We start from the raw sequence: 24,150 nt of genomic DNA on the forward strand, positions 1-24,150 counted from the left end.
CCCACATAGCTTTCCATTTTCCTTTCATCCATGTACCTCTCTAAGACAGTCTAATCAATATGTCTCTAGCACCGCACTCAGTAGTGTGTTCCATGCACTAAAACTCTAAAGAAAACCTACCTCTAACATCTCCCCCCCCCCATACTTTCCTCCAATATCCTTAAAAGTAGGCAAAAAGTCTTCTTGTATTCGCCACTGCTGCCCTGGGAAATAGGCGCCTGTCGTCCACTCTGTCTGTGCCTCTTATCATCTTATACACCTCTATCAAGTTACCTCTCATCCTCCTTCACTTCAACGAGAAAAGCTTCAGCTTACTCCACCTTTCCTTATACGACGTGCTCTCTAATCCAGGCAACATCCTGTTAAGTCTCCTCAGCACTCTCTCTAAAGCCTCCACATCCTTCCCATTATGAGGCAACTAGAACCAAATTCAATGATACTAATGTAATGCCCTGGTTCATATTTTTTACTGTTATGCTGTTCTGTATTTCATTTTGTGCTGTTCTGTGTGAGCTGCTTGTTCTCAGCCTAAGTTCGGGTTACTGTTGAAGATAAGAGATAGGAGAATTGCGTTCCATCCAGTTGGGATGGTCAGATTAATGGGAGGTTTCTCTGGGGAGGGAGACTAAGGTTGGGCTTGGGGCTTTTATTAGAGAGAGGTGAGAAGAGAGGACGCTGGAGAGAAGAGGTCATAGGATTCGACTGGAAGCTGGGCCATGATTTGACGAAACCCAGGGTGAGATCGAAGGAGGATCGGCGACGGGGAAACCATGAGCTCCAACTTGTGCACATTAGGCTGCTTCATTAAAATGGGCCCTTTTCTTTTTTTGTTCTTTCTTTGCTAACCCCTTAGTCAAATTAAGAATTATAAAGCTAAATCTTTAATTGTAAGCAATGTACTGTCTGTTATTCCGTGGCCCTCATTTGTAACAGGATAACGAATTACAAAGCGCCCACACAAACGGGGGCTTTGGGGTGGGCTCATGCCTCGATCTCACACATTTGGCAGGGCCGAAGGTTGTCTTCACTAGACTTACACAGCCGAGGAAACCAGAGCATTTCACTAATGTATTCAGTCAGGAGGCCGAGCTTCAGGCAAGTGCCTAACCTGAGTTGTAATTTAACTCTCTGGCCTTGAAATGGGAAATACTCCAGCTTGTTGGAGTGAAAAAGAATCCCATGAGACAACTAATTTTAGCTGCTGCTGTTGATGGAGACCCATCTCTGGTAAGTCTCCATATCATATCTGGAACCACATCCAGGATCCTACCGTATCATCTCCTTTTTCTTTGAGATGAGCCAGTGTTGTCCACAGGATGGATCCCCAGAGATATTGACACCCAGGAACTGGAAATTGCTCACTCTTCCCACTTCTGATCTCTATGAGGACTGGTGTGAGTTCCCTTGTCTCACCCTTTCTGAAGTCCACATTCGGCTCTTTGGTCTGACTGACATTTAGTGCAAGGTTGTTGCTGTGGCACCACTCGACCAGCTGTTATATATCTCACTCCTGCCTGCCCTCTCGTCGCCATCTGAAATTCTGCCAACAATCTTTGCACAGTTGGGTTGTTTTCTATACATCAACAGTTTGTCTGTCCCGTTGGTGCAGTCTTTCATTGATCCTATTATGTTTCTTGAATCACACTCTATCCTCTTGCCCAACCAGTAGTTATATAGTTCCACCAGCTGCCTTTGAATACTCCCAGTTACAACTTCCCATATGGGTACATCTCCATTAACCCACTTTACACTTCCCCATCCAGTCTCTTCTGACGTCAGCTTCCAGTTAAGCACACTTCTGTAACTGGTATATTAATAAGCTGTTGATGGTTGTAAGGACACAAGTGCTGGGAGGGGTGTGAGTGGTCCCAAGGCATAGTGGCTGGGATACTGCACAGGATGTCCCACAGCCACTGGTCCTCACACTGATGGGAGATGAACATTCACAGCAGCACACCTGTTGTTCATAACGGTTTTATTCTCCCTTCAACCGTGACCCATCTTCCCACCCACACCTTCCCATTCACTCCAAGGGGAGTGTTCACCGGCATCTCTACAGTATGGGTACAATCAGATTTAACACAAGGCAGTGCAACAACAGAGCAATTGCAGTGTGTAGAAAGCGCATTTCCCCAATGTGATCCCCACAAACAGGATTTCACGCACTGCCCGACTAACAGTCCAAAGCGCAGGCCGAGAAGGATCCAGACGCAGCCCCAGCTCTCAGACATAAGCGTTCTTCCCGTAGTTACTGGAGTTGTCCACTTCTGACACGTAGTTCCTTGACACCCTTCCCACCGTCGGGCGGGGCGCTTGGTAATTGTATGAGTACTCCCTGCAGCAGGAGAAGAGAGTAAGCAACAGGCGGCCATCGGGAGGGGAGGCTTGGAAGAGGAGGGTGGGGGTGGAGAGTCTGTGGGAGGAGAGTGTGGGTGGGGCTGTGTCTGTGGGAGAGAAGTCTGTGTGGAATGTCTGTAGAGGGAGTGAGAGTGGGAGAGAGCACGGTGGTGGAGAAGTGGTGAGTGTGTGGAATGGGCTGCCAGCAATGGTGGTGGAGGCGGATATGAGGGTCTTTTAACAGACTCCTGGATAGGTAGATGGAGCTTAGAAAAATAGAGGGCTATGGGTAACACTAGGTAATCTCTAAAGTAAGTACATGTTCGGCACAGCATTGTGGGCCGAAGGGCCTGTATTGTGCTGTAGTTCTTCTGTGTTTCTCAGCATGGGTTGAGGAGAGTTGCAAGTGTGCAGAAGGGGGAGTCTGTGGGGTTGAAAATGTGTTCAGAGGGGAAAGGGGAATGTGGGAGGAAGGGAGTGTCCATGGGAGGGGCAGTGCCCATTGGGGGGAGGTCCCATGAAGCAGTGTCATTGGTGATGGAGGAGGCAGGCCCCGAAGAGAGTCAGTGCTCCACTGGGGGCGGGGGGGTGGTGAAGAGTGATGGAGGTGGTGGTTATGATTGCCCAGGGAGCCAGTGCCCATGGAGGGGCTTTTGCCCACAGTAAGGGATATCAGTGCCCAGTGTGGGGGCCCTGGCAGGGTCAGATCCGATGGCCCCGTACCCAGCAGTGCCAGGAACAGCACACATTGACACCGGTAGCAGCTCCCAGGCCTGGACAGTGGCAGCCTTGGGCTGAGGATTAAAGTGTAGTGCCAGGGTGGGAGTGGGTGTTCAGCGCTGGGGGAGGTGGGGTAATGGGAACAGAAAAGTGGGTAAATGGGGAGTTCAGGGCTCAGAACTGGGCGGGTGGGTCTGGGGAAGGAGCCAGCTACATTGTGTTGAATGACAGGCGCTCTGTGTGCTGTGGGGGGAGTGAGCATGGCGAAGCAGTACCAGAGGGAGGGGATGGTTGGTACCACTGTTCACTGTTACCGGCTAGTGTGAGAAGGGTCAGGCCAGCTTTGGGAGTTGCTGTGAGGGGTGGACTGTTTGTATTGGTGCCTGGGATTGAGCTTCCCATTCAGATTAGATGAGCTGTTTGTCACTTACAACAGGGTGGAATGAAATTCCTTGTTGGCATGGAGCTCACATGGCAAAAATAAACACAACGAGCAATGGCAAATCGGAGATGGGAAGCCTGAGGAGACGTAGCTCACTCTGGTTCACGGATTGAGTAGAAAAGGCAGCAACTCGAGGCAGTTTGATGCTTTGAGCAGCGGCCAATCAGCAATTGGGATTGATTGGCAGAACAAGTTAAAGTAAGGCAGCAGCAAGCGGAGAAGCCATCCTTGGAGTGGAGCGAGTTAGAGGCTTTCTGAGGCTTTAGCTCTCCAAGGCTTCAGTGCGGAGAGGCTTGAGATGAGAGAAGGCAAAAAAGCTGTCGGTAGAGATTTCCTTCTTCCCCACAGTTTTTCCTACTTTATATTTTCTCAGTTAGAGCAGTAGAGATGCCAGGCTCCTGAGTCCAGCTCTGACTCAGAAGGGAAGGGTGGGGGGGAGAAGAGGCGAGCTGTGGTGATAGGAGATTCATTAGTTAGGGAAACAGGAAGGAGATTCTGTGGGTGAGAATGAGATTCCTAGGTAGTTTGTTGTCTTCCAGGTGCTAGGAACTGGAACATCTCAGATCGAGTCCTCAGCATTCTTAAGTGGGAGGGGACTAGCCGGAGATCGTGGTCCACGTAGGCACCAATGACATAGATAGGAGGAATGACAAAATTCTGCAAAGTGAGTTCAGGGAGTTAGGTGCTAAGTTAAAAGGCAGAACTTCCAGGGTTGTGATCTCAAGATTGTGCTACCTGTGCCACGTGCTAATCAGGTCAGAACTAGGAAGATCATACAGTTTAACAAGAGGCTAAGCAGTTGGTGTAGGAGGGAGGGCCATCAGATTTTTGGATCATTGGGCTCTCTACCAGGGAAGGTGGGACCTGTACAGAAGAGACGGTTTTCACCTGAACTGGAAGAGGACTAATATCCCAGCAGGAAGGTTTGCTAGTGCTGCATGGGGAGGGGGGTTTAAACTAGAGTTGTAAGGGGATGGGAACCAGAGAGCCAGAACAGATAGTGGAGAGGTTGTAGAGACAGATGTTCTTAAGATCTCAGATAAAGTCAGGAATCAAAAGGTTGAGCATGGTGTGACTAGTGTCCTGAACTGCATATATTTCAATGCAAGAAGTATCATAGGAAAGGCAGGTGAGTTCAGGGCATGGATCAACACCTGGAATTATGATATTGTAGCCGTTAGTGAGACTTGATTGCAGGAGGGGCAGGACTGGCAGATCAATATTCCGGGGTTCCACTGCTTTAGATGTGACAGAGCGAGAGGATTGAAGGCGGAGGGGCGGTGTTACTAGTCAGGGAAAATGTCACGGCAATGCACAGTCAGGTCAGACTAGAGAACTCGTCTAGTGAGGCGATATGGGTGGAACTCAGTAATATGAAAGGTATGGCCACGTTAATGGGCTGTATTACAGACCACCCAACAGTCTGAGGGACTTAGAGGAACAAATTTACAGATCGCAGACTGTTGCAAGAAAATTAAGGTTGTTATAGTAGGTGAGCTTAACTTTCCACATATTGACTGGAACCCTCATACTGTAAAAGGACTAGATGGGATAAAGTTTGTTAGGGAATGAGACAAGGCAAGTGACAGAAGTTTGTGTCGGGAAACACTTTGCATCTACTGATCACAAAGCCATTAATTTGAAAGTAAATATGCAAAATGATAGGTCTGGTCTGTGGGTTGAGATTCTAAATTGGAAAAAGGCCAATTGTGGTGGTAACAGATAAGATCTGGCAAGTGTAGATTAGGATAGACTGTTTCCGGCAAAGGTATACTTGGCAAGTGGGAGGCCCACAAAGGTGAAATTTTGAGAGTACAAAGCTTGTATGTGCTTGTCAGAATAAAAGGTAAAGATAACAGGTTTAAGGAACCTTGGTTTTCAAGAGATATTGAGGCCCTGGTTAAGAATTAAAAGGAGATGTATACCAGGTATAAGCAGGTAGGAACAAATGAGGTACTTATCAGCAACACACATCAAAGTTGCTGGTGAACGCAGCAGGCCAGGCAGCATCTCTAGGAAGTGGTACAATCGACGTTTCAGGCCAAGACCCTTCATCAGGACTAACTGAAAGAAGAGCTAGTAAGAGATTTGAAAGGGGAAGGGGGAGGGATGGAGCCAAGAGCTGGACAGGTGATTGGCAAAAGGGATATGAGAGGATCATGGGACAGGAGGGCCTAGGGAGAAAGAAAAGGGGGAGGGGGGGGAAAACCCAGAGGATGGGCAAGGGGAATAGTGAGAGGGACAGAGGGAGAAAAAGGAGAGAGAGAAAAAGAATGTATGTATATAAATAAATAACGGATAGGGTACGTACGAGGGGGAGGTGGGGCATTAGCGGAAGTTAGAGAAGTCAATGTTCATGCCATCAGGTTAGAGGCTACCCAAACGGAATATGACGAAGGGTCTCGGCCCGAAACGTCGACTGTACCTCTCCCTAGAGATGCTGCCTGGCCTGCTGCATTCAGCAGCAACTTTGATGTATGTTGCTTGAATTTCCAGCATCTGCAGATTTCCCCGAGGTACTTATGAAGTATGTATAAGAAATGTAAGAGAACACTTAAAGAAATCAGGAGGTCTAAAAAAAAAGACATGAGGTTCCCTTGTCAGAAAAGGTGAAGCAAAATCCTAAGGGATTCTACTGATACATTAAGAGCAAAAGAATTGCAAGAGACAAAATTGGTCCTCTGGAAGATCAGAATGGTATTCCATGAGTGGAGAAAAAAGAGATGGGGGAGATCTGAAATGCACTTTTTGCATCTATATTTACTCAGGAGACGGACACAGAGTCCATAGAAATGAGGCAAGATGGCATCAACTTCATGGACCCTATATAGATTACAGAGGAGGAAGTGTTTACTGTCTTAAGGCAAATTAGGGTGGATTAATCCCCAGGGCCTGAAAAGGTGTTCCCTCGGACCCTGCAGGAGACAAGTGCAGAAATTGCCTGGGCCATACCAGAGATATTTAAATCATTCTTAACAACAGGTAAGGTACCAGAGGATTGGAGGATAGCCGATGTTGTTTAAGAAAGGCTATAAAAGTAAATAAAAAAAGCATAGGCTGGTGAGCCTGACATCAGTAGTGGAAAAGTTATTGGAAGGGACCAGATATATGAGTATTTTGATAGACATGGACTAAGTAAGGATAGTCATCATGGCTGTGCATAGTAGATCATGTCTAACCAATCTCATACAGTTTTTGAGGAAGTTATCAAAGAAGTTGATGAAGGCCAAGCAGTGGATGTTGTCTACATGGACTTTAGCAAGGCATTTGACAGGTTGGACGAGAAGGTTCAGTCACTTGGCATTCAAGATGAGGTAGTAAATTGGATTAGACATTGGCTTTGTGGGAGAAGCCAGAGAGAGGTGGTAGATGTTTGCCTCTCTGACTGGAGGCCTGTGACTAGTGATGTGCCGCAGGGATCGGTACTAGGTCCATTGTTGTTTGCCATCTATATCAACGATCTGGATGATAATATGATTAACAGGATCAGCAAATCTGCATATGACACCAAGTTTGGGGATTTAGTGGTCAGCAAGGAAGACTATCATGGCTTGCAGCAAGATCTGGACCAGCTGGAAAAATGGGTTGAAAAATAGCAGATGGAATTTAATGCGGACAAGTGTGAGGTGTTGCACTTCAGTATGACCAACCAGGGTAGCTCTTACACTGTGAACAGTAGGACACAGAGGAATGCAGTAGAACGAAGGGATCTGGGGATACAGGTCCATAATTCATTGAAAAGTTGTGTCACAGGTATATAGGTCATAAAGAAAACTTTTGGCACGTTGGCCTTCATAAATCAAAGTATTGAGTACAGGAGATGGGGTGTTATGTTGATGTTGTATAAGATATTGGTGAGGCCTAATTTGGAGTACTGTGTGCAGTTTTGGTCACCTACCTACAGGAAAGATGTAAATAAGGTTGAAAGAGTACAGAGAAAATTTACGGGGATCTTGCTGATCTGCAGGACCTGAGTTATAAGGAAAGATTGAATCGGTTAGGACTGTTTTCCTTGGAATGTTGAAGATAGGGAGGAGATTTAATACAGCTGTACAAAATTATGAGGGACATAGATAGGGTAAATGCAAGCAGACTTTTTCCTCTGAGATTGGGTGAGACTACAACTGGAGGTCATGGATTAAGGGTGAAAGGTGAAAAGTTTAAGGGGAACATGAGGGGAAACTCCTTCACTCAGAGGGTGGACAAGCTGACAGCATTAGTGGTGTTTGCAAGCTCAAGTTCAACATTTAAGAGAAATTTGAATGGGTACATGGATGAATGGGATATGGAGGGCGATGGTCCTCGTGCAGGCTGATGGGAGTAGGCAGCTTAAATGGTTTGACATGGACTAGATGGGCTAAATGGCCTGTTTATGTACTGTACTTTTCCATTACTGTAATAAATGCAGCACTGAGCTCAGAATGGTATAAGGTGGGGACTTTGCAAGGATGCAACTTACTCAGTTTTACCAGTGGCTCTCTGACAAGCAAGACAGAGGATGATCCCTCCAATCAGCTGCAACGATGCCCGGCCCAACCAATATAAAGTCCAGGTCCAAGTTCAAACCTTCATCAGAGACCAAGAGTTACTATGGTTACCAACATCAATCTCCCAAAGGCTTCTCTCTCTACCCTTACTTCTGTACTTCACACAGAACAGAGGACAACTTCCTGGTGCTGTCGGTGGGGGATGATCTGTGGGGACCCCAGCTCCACTCTGTCTCATTCCTCTGTATACGGCCTGATATATAGTAATGGTGACAGGCGTGGGAGTAGTGGAGACCCCATGGAATCAAACACCTTGCAGTTAGGTTGTTTGACCAATAGGAGAAATCCATGTTTCCTCGCACCTATATAGTCTGAGAGAAAGAGTATGCAGTCACCAAGTCAGGACCCTGACTACCTGGGCCTGGGGATGACCAGCAGGCCAACCTCACAGAGGCTCAGAGACCAAGACCATTGGGCAGACGTTCAGCCAACACACACACACACAAAACGCTGGAGGAAAGGACCACAACCTCCCATGTTAAGTCCAGGCCTGGCTTGCTGGCCCACCCAGTCTGTACGAGTTACAGGCAGCCTGGGTGTCTACCAACAGTCGGATGGGGATAACGCTGAACAACACCCTCTCCTTTGGTCTCCTGATTACAAGGAGCAGGGACCCATGAGGGCAGATGCCCAGTAGTGGCACCTCTCACTGACAATGCTGAGTGAGTTGAGAGAGCATAGATAGGAAACCCTCACGACAAGGGTTTCTAAGAGATGTCTACGAACAGCTTCTGGGGGTGGTGGGGGGGTAGTTCTACAGACTGGCTCCAGTCAGTAATTCTGGCTCTGTGGAGCTTCCATTGTTCAGAGCTGCTTCACACCCAAATGCTGGGACATCACGAGACTTTGGTTAGGAGCTATTCTTGGTGTCACCCAAGTCCCCGTGTCCAATTTCCCCGTCCACCTCGGACCTACATCCAAAATTAGGGGAGCACTCTGACTAAAAGGGAACATAACCTAGACTCCGATTAAATCCCTGAAAGACAAACAGTCCCGCAAAGAGGCACTACAAAGGCCTCTGCTACAGTCCACTGTCCTCTCCAATCAGAGCCCATCTTCTTCAGCCCTTTGCTTTATCCACCTATCATCTCCCAGCTTCTCACATCATTCCCACTTTCTACCGCCCCCCCCCCACGAGACACCAGCCACTAGCTCTGTTGTTCAAAGAGCACAGGGTGCCCCCTTGGGCAACAGGATATCGACCCTCTGCACCATGAGAGGGCTCCGAGCTGACAACAGGGCTCCTCCCAGGACTATGGGAGTCACTCTGGGATGAGGCAGGAGAGGAGGGAGAAATGTTACCACCAGCTTCCCTCAATGCTGGATGGTGGAGGACAGTGAAGGAAAGTGTCCATTTATGCAAAACCTGAAGGTGTCTCTCCAGGTGTTTGACACCTCCAAGGTGATCCCCATGAAACAACAGACATGAACCACTCGAGTTGAGCCCCGTGGCCAGTATGTCTCCAGCTCCTTTCTCTCTTCGTAGGGAACTGAAGGAGCTGCATCCTCAGCAACTGGGCCTGGACTGGACTGATCTGATCACCTCCCTCACAAAATTGATTCCTCTGCCCACCCTGCACGGGAGGGTCAGCCGTGAGCTGTGACGACATCCCGGCTTTATTCAAAGTGAAAATGCTCATGGATGTCCACTGGAACATTGCAGGCGCTCCTGCATTTTGCAGTGAAGTTCCCAGGTTTCCCCAGTGGGCAGGAAACTAGAGACTGCAGAGGGGGAATGGGAATGATGGGCAGTCCACGCCATTCAACTTCACTCCACCTACGACATGATTCCAGCCTCACATCAATGGCAGGCGATCACTCCGGGATTGTCCGGAGATCTGGGTCAGTAGGTGCCAGCACTTGGGTTTGGAGGGAGGGTACTATGCAGGACCAGGGAAACCTGGATTCTGGGCACTTGGAATCCAACCAGAGACAGGGACTGAGGTGGAGATACACATTCAGTGGCCACTTTATTAGGTACACCTACTCGTTAATGCAAATATCTAATTGGCCAATCACATGGCAGCAACTTGATGCATTAGCGCATGCAGACACGGTCAAGAGGTTCAGTTGTCATTCAGACCTGACATCAGAATGGAGAAGAAATGTGAAGTCTCCTGGGATTTTCACACACAAACAGTCTCTAGAGTTTGCAGAGAATGGTGCGAGAAACAAAAAACATCCAGTGAGCTGGCAGTTCTAAGGTCAATGAGAGAGGTCAGAGGAAAGTGAGTGTACCTCAAATAACCATGTGTTACAACAATAGTCCACAGGAGAGCACCTCAACACACTAAACATTGAAATAAATGGGTTACAGCAGCAGAAGGCCACATCAGGTTCCACAGTGGCCATAGAACTTGATTTCACAGTGGGCAAACCATGGGGATGGAGGAATATCTGTATCAGCTGCTGGGCTCAGTCTACGGGCCTGACCTCCCTGGGGTACCCGACCTAGCTCCCGAACCCGACTGCGTTCCTGTGGAGAATTTTCCGAGCTCCGTACTCTGCACTGGCAGAGTTCGCAAACCGCTCACTGGCCAGCTCCAGCTTGTGGGAAACTTACTTTGTTCCTGGGTAGATTGGGTCATAGAACTGCTGCGTGATGTTAAAGGCGTACCAGGAGACGGGGACCATGGCGCACAGGGCTGTGGAGAACGACAGATCCCGGTGAGAGAACGGTCTCGGCACACGCACAGAGCTCAGCCTGCCTCTATGAGCAACCTGGCCCACCACTGCACTCATAACATTTCACACCTCCCAGCCCTTTCTCACCACATCCCCACCCCTCGTCCCAAACAGCCTACCCTCCTGCCCCCTGCTTTACTGTGGGGAAGATGTGATTACACTGCTTGGGGTGTCGAGGAGATTCACCAGGATGGAGCACTTCAGTGGTGGATTTCCCCATACAGCGGAGAAAGCAAAAGGGGACACTGCTGAGGAACATAAAGTAATGAACGGTAAGCTGCATGAACTTTTCCCCCTCATCCAAAGAGGACACAGACGCAGGGGAAAGGGAAGGAGTTTCAAAGGGATCAGGGTGACATATTTTACCCAGGGAGAAGTGGTGAGAGCTGGGTTACTGAACAATAGACAGCCTTCTGGGGGAGATCAGCAGGTTGAAAGGAAAGGTTGATGCTCCAAACACCAGATCCTTTTCACCCACAGGTGCTGATCCACCCTCTGAATCCTTCCAGAAGACTTGTGTCGCTCCTGATTCCAGCATCTGTGATCCTGTGTTGAGGGCATTTAAGAAATGTCGAGAAACACACTGAATCTCCCGAGCCTGGACGGGATGGGCAGGGAAGGATTCCAATTGATTGCTATGATCTGTGATGGGCTGAATGGCCTGTTTCTGTCCTGTATCACCCGCCACTCGCACATCCAACTCCCGGCTACCACCCTTTTGCTACACCGCCCAGACTCTCCAAGGACAGCTGTCCACCGCCATTTGCCCCACAACACACACCGGCCAGGATGTATAGAGCTCCTCCCGCCGTCGCCAGCCTTGCTTTCGCCACTGGATCTGTTGTTCCAAACTGGGTACATTGCAGACCAAATAAACTGACGATGGTTGCAAAAAATCCCAGGAGGATAGAGATGATCATCAGGGCCTGGGAGGCTCGGACATAATCTAAGGGACAGGCAAGCAGACACATCACAGAAGGTCATAGGACATTCAGCATAGAAGAGAACAGCACAGGGTCGAGCCCTTCAGACTACCATAACCATGCCCAACCACGCTTCCAAATGAAATGAATCCCCACTGCTTGCCCATGATCTGCATCCCTCCGCTCCCTGCCTCTTTGTGTGCTTACAGGAAATGAGAACATCAGCCTGTCCGTTGTATCAGTGGATCAAGTCCGTGCTTTGCCACAGACACCCATCGCCCTGGTAGATTACTGATACACAAGACCAAATCAAAGAAGATGAATAGCTTCCAATCGAATCATTGTTAACCACACCCAATCAATCTTCACCGAGATAACCTGTATCCAATCAAATGCGTGCTGTTCAATGGGGCACTGTGCATTAAACGAAACATTGAAAATGATCGGGAAACACCAGACAGGATTGTGTGAGGAATGTCAGGAAGAGGAGTCAGTAGAACATGTAGTTTTGTGTTGCAGGAAGTATGGGAGACAGAGAGAGATGATGAGAATTAAACTAAGGGAGTTGGGGGTGCAGGAATTCACATTAAAAGGGTTGCTGGGCATGGGTAAGAGAGCACAAGTCCGGGTATTTTTAGCATTTTTAAGGGGTACAGGGGTTTTTTATAGGATATGATGGATAAACAGGAATAGGGTACTAGGATGGTCAAAGATGGGAAGGTACAGTGTAGGTTTGTGTGTGTGTGTGTGTGTGTGCGCGCACGCGATTGGGTGAAGGGATTTAGAATATATGTCTAGTGCACATTCCGGAGCAGAGGGTGGCGGTAATGCACCAGTAAGCTGGATGCCGACCGCCGTAAAACAAGATACAGACAGACAGACATGCTATTCAAGCAAATCAATTCAAATATCACTTCAGAAGCTGCCACAGTCTCTCATCAGGCCAGATTAGTCAATGTCCTTTGATACCCAATATTCAATAAAACCCTCAGTCAGAGTAGTATAATGTTAATGGTTTAGACTTACTTTATGGACTCAAGGGAATAGAAAACTTGAGGAAGAGGGCTTTCACTGCAACAAGCAGGCACAGCTTGGACAGCTATGGAGTAGAGTGACTAATGCAAGTGGACCCCTACAGAGGAGTGCACAGAGTAAGAGAGGAATAAACAGGAGGCTATTGAGTGGTGTACAGGAATATAGAGACCTTGGAGAATACATCCACAGATCACTGAAGAAAGCAGGAGAGTAAGTTGGTTAAACACACACAGAATGCTGTTTCTTTAGCATGTGGTGGGGGGGGAAGTATAGGTTAAGTAAGTGTGAGAGGAGGGGCAAATGTCTGTGGGAGGAAATCTGTGAGGGGGTTGCAAATATGTTGAGAGGGAGAGGGCAATGTGGGAGCAGGGTGAATGTCCATGAGGAGGGACAATGCCCATCAAGGGAGGGGTCCCATGGTCCAGTGTCTTTGCCGATTGGGGGGGGGTAGGCCTTGGGGAGAGTCAGGGCTCGGGGGGTGGGGAAAGGAGTGGAGAGAGAAGAGTGGTGGGTCGTAATTGCCCAGAGAAATTGGGTGTGAGTACCCAGGGGAGCCAGTACGCATGGGGGCACTGTTGCCGACAGTAAGGGACATCAATCCCGGTGTCAGGGTCAGATCCGGTGGGCTTGTACCCAGTTGTGCCAGGAGCAGCACACGTAGACAGCAGTGGCAGCTCCCACGCTCGGACCCTGGGGAGGTCTCAGGCTGAGGATTAAAGGGTGGTGCCAGGATGCAGGTGGGTGGGCAGTGCTGGGGTTGGAGACTAAGTTGGGTAAACACACACAGATTGCTGATGTTTTTTTTTATTGGCCAAAATACAAACTCTAAAGGCAGAAATGTTACCTCAGAACTGCACATTGGTTAGGCCACAGAATGAGTTATGATGCTGATGAAACCGGTGCAGTCTTGATATACCTAAAGGCCTCATGTTCCTGTTGGATACAACAGGAATATCATTGCCACTTCAGCTCTGTGCTTCCAGGCTGTCAGCTTTGCCCCCTGTAGGAGCAAGTATCAGTGCCCCCTATCCTTTCAGAATCAGGTTTAATATCACTGACCTATGTTGTGAAATTTGTTAACTTATCAGCAGCAGTACATGATAATACAGAAAGAAAATAAATTACAGTAAATATACATATATATAAAATAGCTAAATTAAAAATAGTGCAAAAACAGAAATAATAAAAGTGAGGTAGTGTTCAAGGGTTAAATGTCCATTTAGGAATCGGATGGCAGAGGGGAAGAAGCTGTTCCTGAATCACTGAGTGTGTGCCTTCAGGCTCCCGTACCTCCTCCCTGACGGTAACAATGAGAAGAGGGTATGACCTGGTCGGTGGGGATGGGATCCTTAACAATGGAAGCCGCCTTTCGTTGGCACAACTCCTTATATTTTGGATACTACAGAGGCTAGTACCCAAGATGGAGCTGACTAATTTAAGGACTTCCTGTAGCTTCTTTCAATCCTGTGCAGTAGCCCCCCCGCCTGACTCCCCGATGCCAGACAGTGATGCAGTCAGTCAGAATGCTCTCTATGGTACACCTGTAGAGGTTTTCAAGTGTCATAGGTGACAATCCAAACCTCCTAAAGAAATATCCTTTATAGCCGCATTGATATGTTAGGGATCAGATTAGATCTTCTGAGATCTTGACATCCAAGAACTAGAAATTGCTCACTCTCTCCACTTCAGATCCACCCATCCACCATTCTGACCATTGAGAATTTCAACTTCAGTCACCAGCTCCACAATCTCGCAGCTCCCGCTATTTCCCAGAAACAAAAATCTCAAAGGTTAACACCAGTATGTCCAGGTGGGAGAGAAGTGTTAACATCAGTATCTCCTGGTCCTCCACACCAACATAATGACAAAGATTCAGGTGGTTCACATTCAATGTATAATCATTAGATCAGGGAAAAATAACCAATGGCAAGAAAGACACCACAACAAAGCTGCTCGCAATGATTAATGGAAAATTACAGGAGTGGAAAACCATAAACACAATCGTCAGAACTTTATTGCATGATATATTACTTTATTACAGTGGATTACTATTTCCTTAGATTATTAGGGGGTGATCATTTTACAGTCCTCAGGTGACATTAGATGACGGTCAAAGAGGTTCAGGGCTGGTACTTGCAGAAGGTGCATGTCCGGAGATGGCTGAGCGATTTACAGTGGACAAATCACACACTTTCACATTACCTGGGCAACCTTATCCTCAAGAGGGATTTCAAGTAACCAAGTCACCAGAGCAGAGGGAACATGTCTTCCTGGAGGAGACATGAAGATGATTGTCATTGCTGCACTATTTATTTTGGCCTTCCCTAGGACTCTTATTAGGACTGATACAACGTCGTGAGCCAAATAGCTTGTCCAATGCTGGACTGTTCTGTCTACGACCCCATTTCTTGCATGTAGTTCTTTTGTTTCTTTATCTAAAACAATGCAACTAAAAGACATTTTAAACTGTTTCACTTCGTGTCCGGCACGCACGCCAATCTCTACGATGTTCACCTATCGCAAAAGACAGGAAGAAGCCCGCAGATTCTACCCAACTCCTTCTCCAGAGCTACCCAGGCACAGACGAGGGGCAGACAGTCTCAACCTCTGGGAAGCGGAGAACTGAGTGGCCATGATGATCAGCTCAATAATCAATTCCAGGCACAGACTGACAAGGTGCTCCCCAAATATACCTTCCCTACCCTGGGGGCCAGGGGCTATGCTGCAGCCAGTACCGGCAGAGCGGCCCTTGTACCATTCCAGCGAGCTCCACCGGCTCCTGTGTCCCACATACACGTGGAACAAGAACATCTCAGCTGCAGGAATTGCAGGCAGCCTCAGAGTCGGTGAATTGTGTGCACTACGGGTCCCAGTGCAGAGGGCAAGAGCACTGACACAGGGAGCTCCCCTCCCCTCACAGCCGGTGTCTTTGCAGTGGGAGAGAAGGAGGTGGAGAGGTCACAGTGAACAGCAAGTGCAGCTAGGGCACAGAGTGGAGGAGACACAGCGCCGTCCGAGGCAATGAGAACAGGAAGAAGACAGGTCACAGCACACTCTGGGAGCATGGAGTCACTCCCAGCAGCCTCTGATGCCCAAAAAAAGTGCGGGTCTCGCTCCCTGAGGAGTTCTTTTGGGTCCCAGTTCTGACAAGGAATGCTACCTGACACCCCCCCACCCCCAAGTCTGGCCAATAGTGATCGGTCCACTTCTCTGAACTGTCCCACTCCCCAGCACGTCCTCACCATCCCCGACCACCCAGGGGATAACCAGACCTAACAAGAGTGAGTATGACCCAGCCTCTGTATTGGTGCGAATGGAGACATTTACTGATGGGAGTTGTATATTAGCATTAGCCTGAAGCCACTGACCTACACACACCAGCTACCTCTGTGTGGGAATCTCTGTCAGATCTAGGGGAGGGGTCTGCCCACACACCACTAACCAATGATCCTTCCCACCCAGAGACCTAGGGCTCCCTCCCGTCCCAGGAGCAATCAATGTGCTTCTGCATCCTGGTGGCAAAGCAGGGCTGGGACCAGGGTCACCAATCCATAGAACAAACAGCATTGTGGCGACCCCAACTAGGATTCAATCCCACGGAGGTGCTCATAACGGTCCCGTCCAGTGCCGAGCTGGGTACTGCCGCTTCTGTCAGTTTGCCCAGCCCCCTTAACAAGACTGGTACAGATGTTCATGCACACCAGTGCTCTGTGCAGTGATCTGATCTGCAGGAACGGTATGCAAGACAAGCTTTTCACTGCACCTCGGTGCATGTAATAAACTATTCTAGGAGTTTGCAGGTTCTTCCTGCAGAGTGTCACCCCTCCTGCCTCTGCCAGGGCTTCCAACCACTGATCCCCAAGGATCTGGAACATTCCACGCGGGCGCTTGGTGCAGACACTGCAGCAGAGAGAATGCTGACACTCATTTCAACAAAGCTGTCGGAAAAGAAGCAGAAGACCGCTGTGCCCTGTGGGTTCTGTTGTCACTGCTTCTGGAGACAAAGAACAAGTTCACACAAGGGTACATAAGGGAGGCGTAACCAGGGGTTCACTGGCAACACCTTCACTAAGTTTACGGTCATAGAGTCATACAACACAGAAAGACTCCCTTCAGCCCAGCTGTCCCAAACTGATCAAAATGCCCATCTAAACTCGTTCAATTTGCAAGTGTTTGATCCATATCCCTCTAAATCTTTCCTATCCATGCACCTGTCTAAGTGTCTTTTACCTGCCAAATGAACCTGCCTTAGCCACTTCTTCTGACTTTTAATGGCAGTTGGCAGTCCAACTTAAAGGTGCATTACCACCACCAACTGGACTGGAGTCTGGTGTAGAATTGGAAAATAAAACCCATACGAGTTCTTTATCAAATGAAAACTAAATATCCCCGAAAAGCCCTATACATTGCAAATAATAAGAACATAACAAATAGGAGCAGGAGTAGGCCATTCGGCCCATCAAGCCTGCCCCGCCATTCAATACGATCATGGCTGATCTGTACATAAACTCAGCTCCATCTACCTGCCTTTTCCCCCATGACCCTTAATTCCCTTACCATGTAAAAACCTATCTAACTGTTTCTTAAATATATTTAGTGAAGAAGCCTCAACTGCTTCCCTGGGCAGAGAATTCCACAGATTCGCCACTCTCTGGGAAAAACAGTTTCTCCTCATCTCCGTCCTAAATCTTCTCCCCTGAATCTTGAGGCAATGTCCCCTAGTTCTAGTCTCACCTACCAATGGAAACAACTTTCCTACTTCTATCTTATCAATTCTTTCAAAATTGTGTATGTTTCTATAAGATCCCCTCTCATTCTTCTGAACTCCAGAGAGTATAGTCCCAGGTGACTCAATCTCTCCTCATAAGTTAACCCCTTCATCCCTGGAATAACCTGGTGAACTGCCTCCAAAGCCGGTATATCCTTCCTCAAGTATGGAGACCAGAACTGCAATATTGTGAATTAAATTAAAGTCACTTCCATAACCTGGTAAAGTTTTTAAATGAAAACTATCAACCCCAAATGTAGTAGAGAAGCCTGCATTTGATTTCTTTCAAACTTGTATGCTTCACATTGTAATAGAATGCGTTCAACTGTTTCATAACAATGACAAAACCTACACACCCCAGAGTGATGTTTTCCAACAAGATACAAGGAATAATTAAGCTTACTATGCCTATTTCTAAATCGAGTCTATATAGTTCCTTCCCTTCTTGTTTTACCACCTTCTCCCATCAATCCAACAGTTTGATGTATTCTGTAAAGGTGTCTCCCCTTATGCTCATTATCCCACAGGTCCTGCCACAATCCCCTAATTATTAACCCCTCCACCCCCTTTGCTTCTGATTTGCTAAGTGGAAGGTCTATGTCCACAGTTGAACTATATTCTCAACCATTTCCTCGGACAGCCCATTCCATATACTGATCATCCTCTGCTTGAAGAAGTTGCTTCTCGGGTCCCTTTTAAATCTTTCTCCTTCAACTGATACCCTCTAGCTTTTAATTCTCTTTCTCTAGGAAATTCATTCTGTAATGTTGCCCCTCAGTCATCTGTGCTCCAAAGAATGAAATTCTGTACTGCCCAACCTCAGGGACTTGAGGCTCATTGCACTCTTTCCAGTTTGTAGTGAGATGACGGAAACAGTGCACAATAGTCCAAGTCTGGCCTCACCAGCATTGTGCAGCTGTAAAATAATATTCCACTTATTGCCGTGATTGATGAAGGACAGCGTGCTTCTGTCTACCTGTGACATTATTTTCTCCACACTTCCCTCCCACATACATCCCCCAAGCACCTCCCCCCCCCCCCCCCCACCACCACCACCAACACTTGCAATTACCAGGCTCAGGGGCGACAAGTTCACAGAGTGCAAAGACACAGGACCCAGGTAGGAACGTATGCTCAGCAAAAGGCCATGGCTCCCAAAATTTCTAGCTGAAGGGATGGACCACCGAGAAACCTAGCTGTGTCAGGTCCATCCAGGACACAGGTGACCTTACCCCAGACTCCTTCACTGAGAGCCTGGCTCACTTCTCTCCCGCATCAATGGTGAGTTTGCTAACTCTGTGCAGAGAGCACCCGTAGCCGTAGATGTTGAGATGGGCTGAGGTCATTTGATTCCTTCACCAACACCCAGCTGTTGGAAGAGCCCAGCTTCCACCCCTGCAGTAGCCCAGCAGGGAACACCGCAAACCATGGCACCCCCCCTTCTCCTTTCTCCAGGCAGCAACTGTCAGCTATGGAAATTTCTGGGCTCTGGGGATAAGAGAAGACTCGGGGGGGGGGGTCTTCTGGGATGACCCCACAGTCCTACAGGGGAAAGTGGAGGCAGAGAATCTCCAGAGATGCCCACGACTGCTGGCCAGACACCAAATGGACAACCACTCTGAATGGTCATCCCCACGTAGACACAGAGCCAGCCACCTTCCTCATGCATTGGGTAAGACAGGTCGACTTCACTGGACTTGTTGGCAGCTTCCCTCGCGTCGTCCTCCCATTCAGGTCCATGAACTCCCGCCACCTGCTTTGGACCAGCAGAGAGTGGTGCTTTTCCATATCTGCCCAGCACACAGGAGGTGGGAGTCACACACTCACAGAGACATAGACACAGAAACAAGCCCTTTGGCTTATCTAGTCCATGCTGTGTACTTACAAAATCTCTTTGGATTCTCCTTAATCTTCTCTGCCAAAGGTACCTCATGCCCCCTTTTTGACTTCCTTCTTGAGATCTTCTGAGCTTCACTTGATTTCCAAAGCAAGTCACCTTTTTTCTTGCAACTTTTTGCAATCTCTCTCTCTCTTCCATCAAATGTTTCAATGTGTGGGTACGGTACAACAGGAACCAGGAGAACAGTCCTGGCAAAGGTTCTCTGCCCGAAATGTCGACCGTACTTTTCCCCAGAGATGCTGCCTAGCCTGCTGCATTCACCAGCAACTTTTGTGTGTGTTGCTTGAAATTCCAGCATCTGCAGATTTCCTGGTGTTTGTGGTTTCCTACAATGTCGCTCTGATTGGTATACGCTCTTTTTTTCTGCTTGAATGCATATTTCTTAGTCACAGGGTCATTTTCACTTGTTCTAACTCCCCAGCAAACTTCAAAGCAAAATAATCCTTCACTATCCCTGTCTGCTGTTGTGTGCTCTTAGCCCTTTATGCCCTTCTCCGAGGGCATGCTTTTAAAAAAACACATCGACGCCTGTGGAAAACATTGTTTTCTGGTCCTGACAGGGGCTGGGTGTCTTGCATTGTTCCAGATCGTGTGTGCACGGGTGTTCTGTGTTTCTTCGACACCGCCAGGTAACAGATGTTCCTTCCAACACACGCAGCCCAGAACACACCGGGTACCAACCAATGAGCCCATCGGCTTCAACACCAGAAGCTGAGCGACGCCGCTGTCACCCGCTCTAAAACTATCCGAGACATGACACTGGGTACAACGCTGCGGATCTGAATCTGACCCCTTCAGTAACCACCGAAACTTACCGGCCAACATTGAATCGGGGAAAGTCAACTATATCAACAGAACAACGAACCCAGACCGGAACATTCTCATCCCCGATCGCCGTCAACGACTGCATCTCCAACGTGTCCGTCCAAGAAATCGCAAATGTGGCTCGGGAACTGAGAAAGTGCAAAGGTTTCTGACGAAGGGTCTCGGCCCGAAACGTCGACTGTACCTCTTCCTAGAGACGCAAACACGAGGAATTCTGCAGATGCTGGAAATTCAAGCAATACGCATCAAAGTTGCTGGTGAACGCAGCAGGTGCTTCCTAGAGATGCTGCCTGGCCTGCTGCGTTCACCAGCAACTTTGATGCGTATTGCTTGAATTTCCAGCATCTGCAGAATTCCTCGTGTAAGTGCAAAGGTTCCCGTTCAGAAAGAGGTGGAGGAGCAAGACCGGACACAGCATCCCAGACCAAACACACGCGACCGATTCCGGTGGGGATTTGACTTCTGTGCTGCCCTGGAGCTTTTCCACATTTAGGAGGGGCACCAATTTAATCAGATGTCCAAATGATGTCCATGAAGTAGGTTCAGAGACAGGAAGGGTCCAGAAATTCAGGCTTGGTGAAGTGTTCGGTGAACAGGGCGGTGCAGTGACACGTCCTATACAAACACACGTGTCCAGCACTGTGACCGTGAACCTCAGAGACCCAACAATGTTTGGGCCCACAGACCCGGCGTCAGGTCCGAACGGTCGTCTCCAATCTCGGAAAACTATCTTTACCCTTGATCACTGCGGTTGCCAGCAGTCAGTCAGTCTGTCTGCCTGTCTGACACACACACACACACACACACACACACACACAGGCCCTGAGTGAGACTCTTGGTCTCCTTCACCAACACCCCCCCCCCCCGCCTATCACATACCGTCTGTGCCGATTCTGCTACCCTGGGGTCTGGCCTCCACGTCATCTGCCCTAGTCTGTGGGGGTGCCCTTGCATTATGATTTTCACTCAAGCTGAGCTTCCACTCTCCATCTCCTCCACACACAGCTGTGCCCTTCTCCCTCCCTCTCCCCACCTTGCGCACCCTCCCTCTGTGCTAGCTTGGTCTTTCGCGCTCTCCCTCTGTGCACCTGTTGTTCCCTCGCCGGGTGCCCCTTGCGCTCCTACTCCAGGTCCCCTTTGCTCTCCCTCCCTGTTATATTCCTGCTCAGCCGCCCCTCCCCTCCCCTTCGCCCCGCCGCCCCGGTGCGGGAGATTTCTCGCTGCCTGCTACGTCTCAGTTCTCCGCTTTCTACCCCCCGCCCCGTACCTGACAGCCCGAACAACGAGAGGAAATCCCTGCAGTTGTACAAGCCGGTGGCGTCGCTGGCGCAGCTCTTCCACAGGTTCTCGTAGATGGTGGACGTGGTGATAACGCTGCCATCCAAGGTGGACACCTTCCACTGCTCGTTGCTCAAGCACACGGCGATGAGCACGCAGCCCGCCAAGCCCAACACGAAGCTCACCGTGTCCCCGGCGGACATCGAGCAAACCTGGTCCCAGACGGCGCACTGGCTTCACGAATCGCCGACGCGGTGTCAGCTTGGCAAGTCCGGGTCTTGCCTTTGAGCAAAGTGGAGGGAGAAATGCCGATTTTTTTCACGTCAATGACCTTTCGTCGGCTCTGCTAAAAATTAGACATTCATCAAGTTGTAAATGGCAGAGCGAGGAGGCGGGGAGAAAGCAGTGCAGGGAGGGGTTGTGTCAGAAGAATCATGGCAGAGAGCGGAGAGAGGGTAACAGGAGGATGGGGGAGGGGGGGGGAATTGAAGACAACGACCGGGGAAGATCAAATGGTGGAAATGAAGGTAAAGGAGGCGAACCTCTGTCCAATTTTGTGAGTTGATTGAGAAATAAAATGAACTTTGGAAATACCCAGTGGGACAGGGAGCACCTGTAGTGAACGTCTCTCACGCCAGCTTGTGGTTACTCCGCGTTCTCTCTGCTCAGTCACTGCTTGATGGAGGACTTGGCACCGTTCCGCTCTAGGTGCTCGGTCAGCATTCTGCGTGTGTTACACTGGGATTCCCAGCAACCATGGGATCTCGTCTGTTTATCCCGGCACTTTCTGTTTTAACTCTCCGATGGAAGACTGAAGCGGGTCATGGCCCTGATCGGAAGGTGAAGTCCTGCCCCGCAGGGCTGCATTACAGACCCGGGTTCGCTTCCTGGCGCTGGCTGGAAGCCAGCACTCTCCCCGCGACCGCGCACGTTTCCTCCGGGTGCTCCGGTTTCCTCCCACAGTCCACAGACCTACTGGGGTTGGCTGGTTAATCTGTCATTGTAAATTGTCCTGCCATAAGCCTAGAATTAAATCGGGCGATTGCTGGGCAGTTTAGATCGACTGGGTTTGTTCAACACCATATATCAATAAATAAAACATAAATAAGCAAACGCGATAAACAGGAAAGGGGCAAATGAACTGGGGCTTCAACCAGGATTGGGTGGCGAGCAGGGAGGCAAGGGGGCCGTGTAACGCTCACAACCCGCTGGAGGAACTCAGCAGGGTCGGTCTCCGGCCCGAAACGTTGACCGATCGTTTCCACGGATGCTGCCCGACCTGCTGAGTTCCTCCAGCGTGTTGAGAGTGTTGCTTCGACACCAGCATCTGCAGAGTATTTTGTGTTTGAGGGGGCAGGTGTGGCAGCTCTTTCAGATGCTTTGAGAGTGCCGAGGGAGGGGCGTGCTTGTGGCAGTGAAGCTGGTTGCTGTGAATTGCTGCATTACTGTATGCCTGAGGGTGGGGGAGAAGGGCTGCTGTTATTTGTCATCCGTTTCTGTTCTCTGTCCACCTGCGCGCCCCTCCACCCCGTGGAGAAAATTACAGTGTTTAAGAGTGAATGGATGGGGAAAGTTCAGAGAGACATGGGCCAAATGCTGGCCAATGGGACCAGCTAAGGCGGGCATCTTGGTTAGCATGGACAAGTTGGGCTGAAGGGCCTGTATGACTGGCACAGACTGTCTCTGTTGCTCGATCTGCCTCCCTACTTTATTGGTTAAAACCTGATTTATTTTACTTCTCAGGTCAGATCATCGGATGTGGTGAACCTGACACCATCTGAGCTGCTGCATCTTTCATCTTCTCCATTTCATTCACATCTGGCAACGTGGAGCAACACACAACCTGCAGGAGCATGGCGGGTTGTCGAAGTTTTTTTAATATTCTTTCTATTTTTTTGTTACAAAAAACAAAAAAAAGACAGCACATCCACAAAAACCACGACCTTAACAAAATCAAATTAAATATTGAGCGGCAAAAGAGAGAAAAATATGAAGGCAAAAGTAAACATACACCGCACCAAAAAACCTCAGTCCTCATCCCGTAAGAAAGTCCAATACAGGGCCCCATTCCTTTCAAAGATGTCCCTTCTGTCCTCATTACATAGTCTCAGTCTCTCCAAATGTAAAGTATTTGCCAGTTGGAATTGTCGAAGTCTCGGGGTGAAACCCTGCATCAGGACTGAGGGCGGAGAGGGGAGATAGCCGGCATAAAGAAGGAATGGTGACACAGGAGCTGGAGTTGATTGGCGGACAGAGGAGGGGTGACAGATGACAGGCAGGTGGTGCCAGGTAGGGGTGGAGTTGGGAGAATGATAGATGGAGGCAAAGAGAGAGGAAAATATATTTGGATCCACAAATGGAATGAGATGGGGAAGATATCTCCAGTCCTCACACTTGTTTGCTGCCTTGCTCCATCTGCCTCTCCACATACCTTAAATGTTTAACCCAGCCAAGTGTGAGGTATTGTACTTTGAAAGAGCAAATATAAAGGGGAAGTACACAGTTAATGGTTGGACTCTTTAACAGTGCTGCTGTACAGAGGGATCTTGGAGTCCAAGTCCAAAACTTCCCGAAATTGGCTGCATAAGTTGATAAGATGTTTTTTTTTAAAAAAGGCATATGACATGCTTGCCTTTGTAGTTAAAGCTCCAAGTTCAAGAGCCAGGAAGTGATGTTACAATTTGATAAAG

At 48.8% G+C, this 24,150-nt stretch overlaps 1 pseudogene; it reads right to left on the reverse strand.

Moving 5' to 3' along the window:
• Positions 1-1,960: 1,960 nt before the first annotated feature.
• On the reverse strand, positions 1,961-22,356 carry LOC140186441 (claudin-15-like; annotated as a pseudogene).
• Positions 22,357-24,150: the final 1,794 nt, after the last annotated feature.

Source organism: Mobula birostris, chromosome 22 (assembly GCF_030028105.1).
Source record: "Mobula birostris isolate sMobBir1 chromosome 22, sMobBir1.hap1, whole genome shotgun sequence".
Taxonomy (NCBI): Eukaryota; Metazoa; Chordata; class Chondrichthyes; order Myliobatiformes; family Myliobatidae; genus Mobula; species Mobula birostris.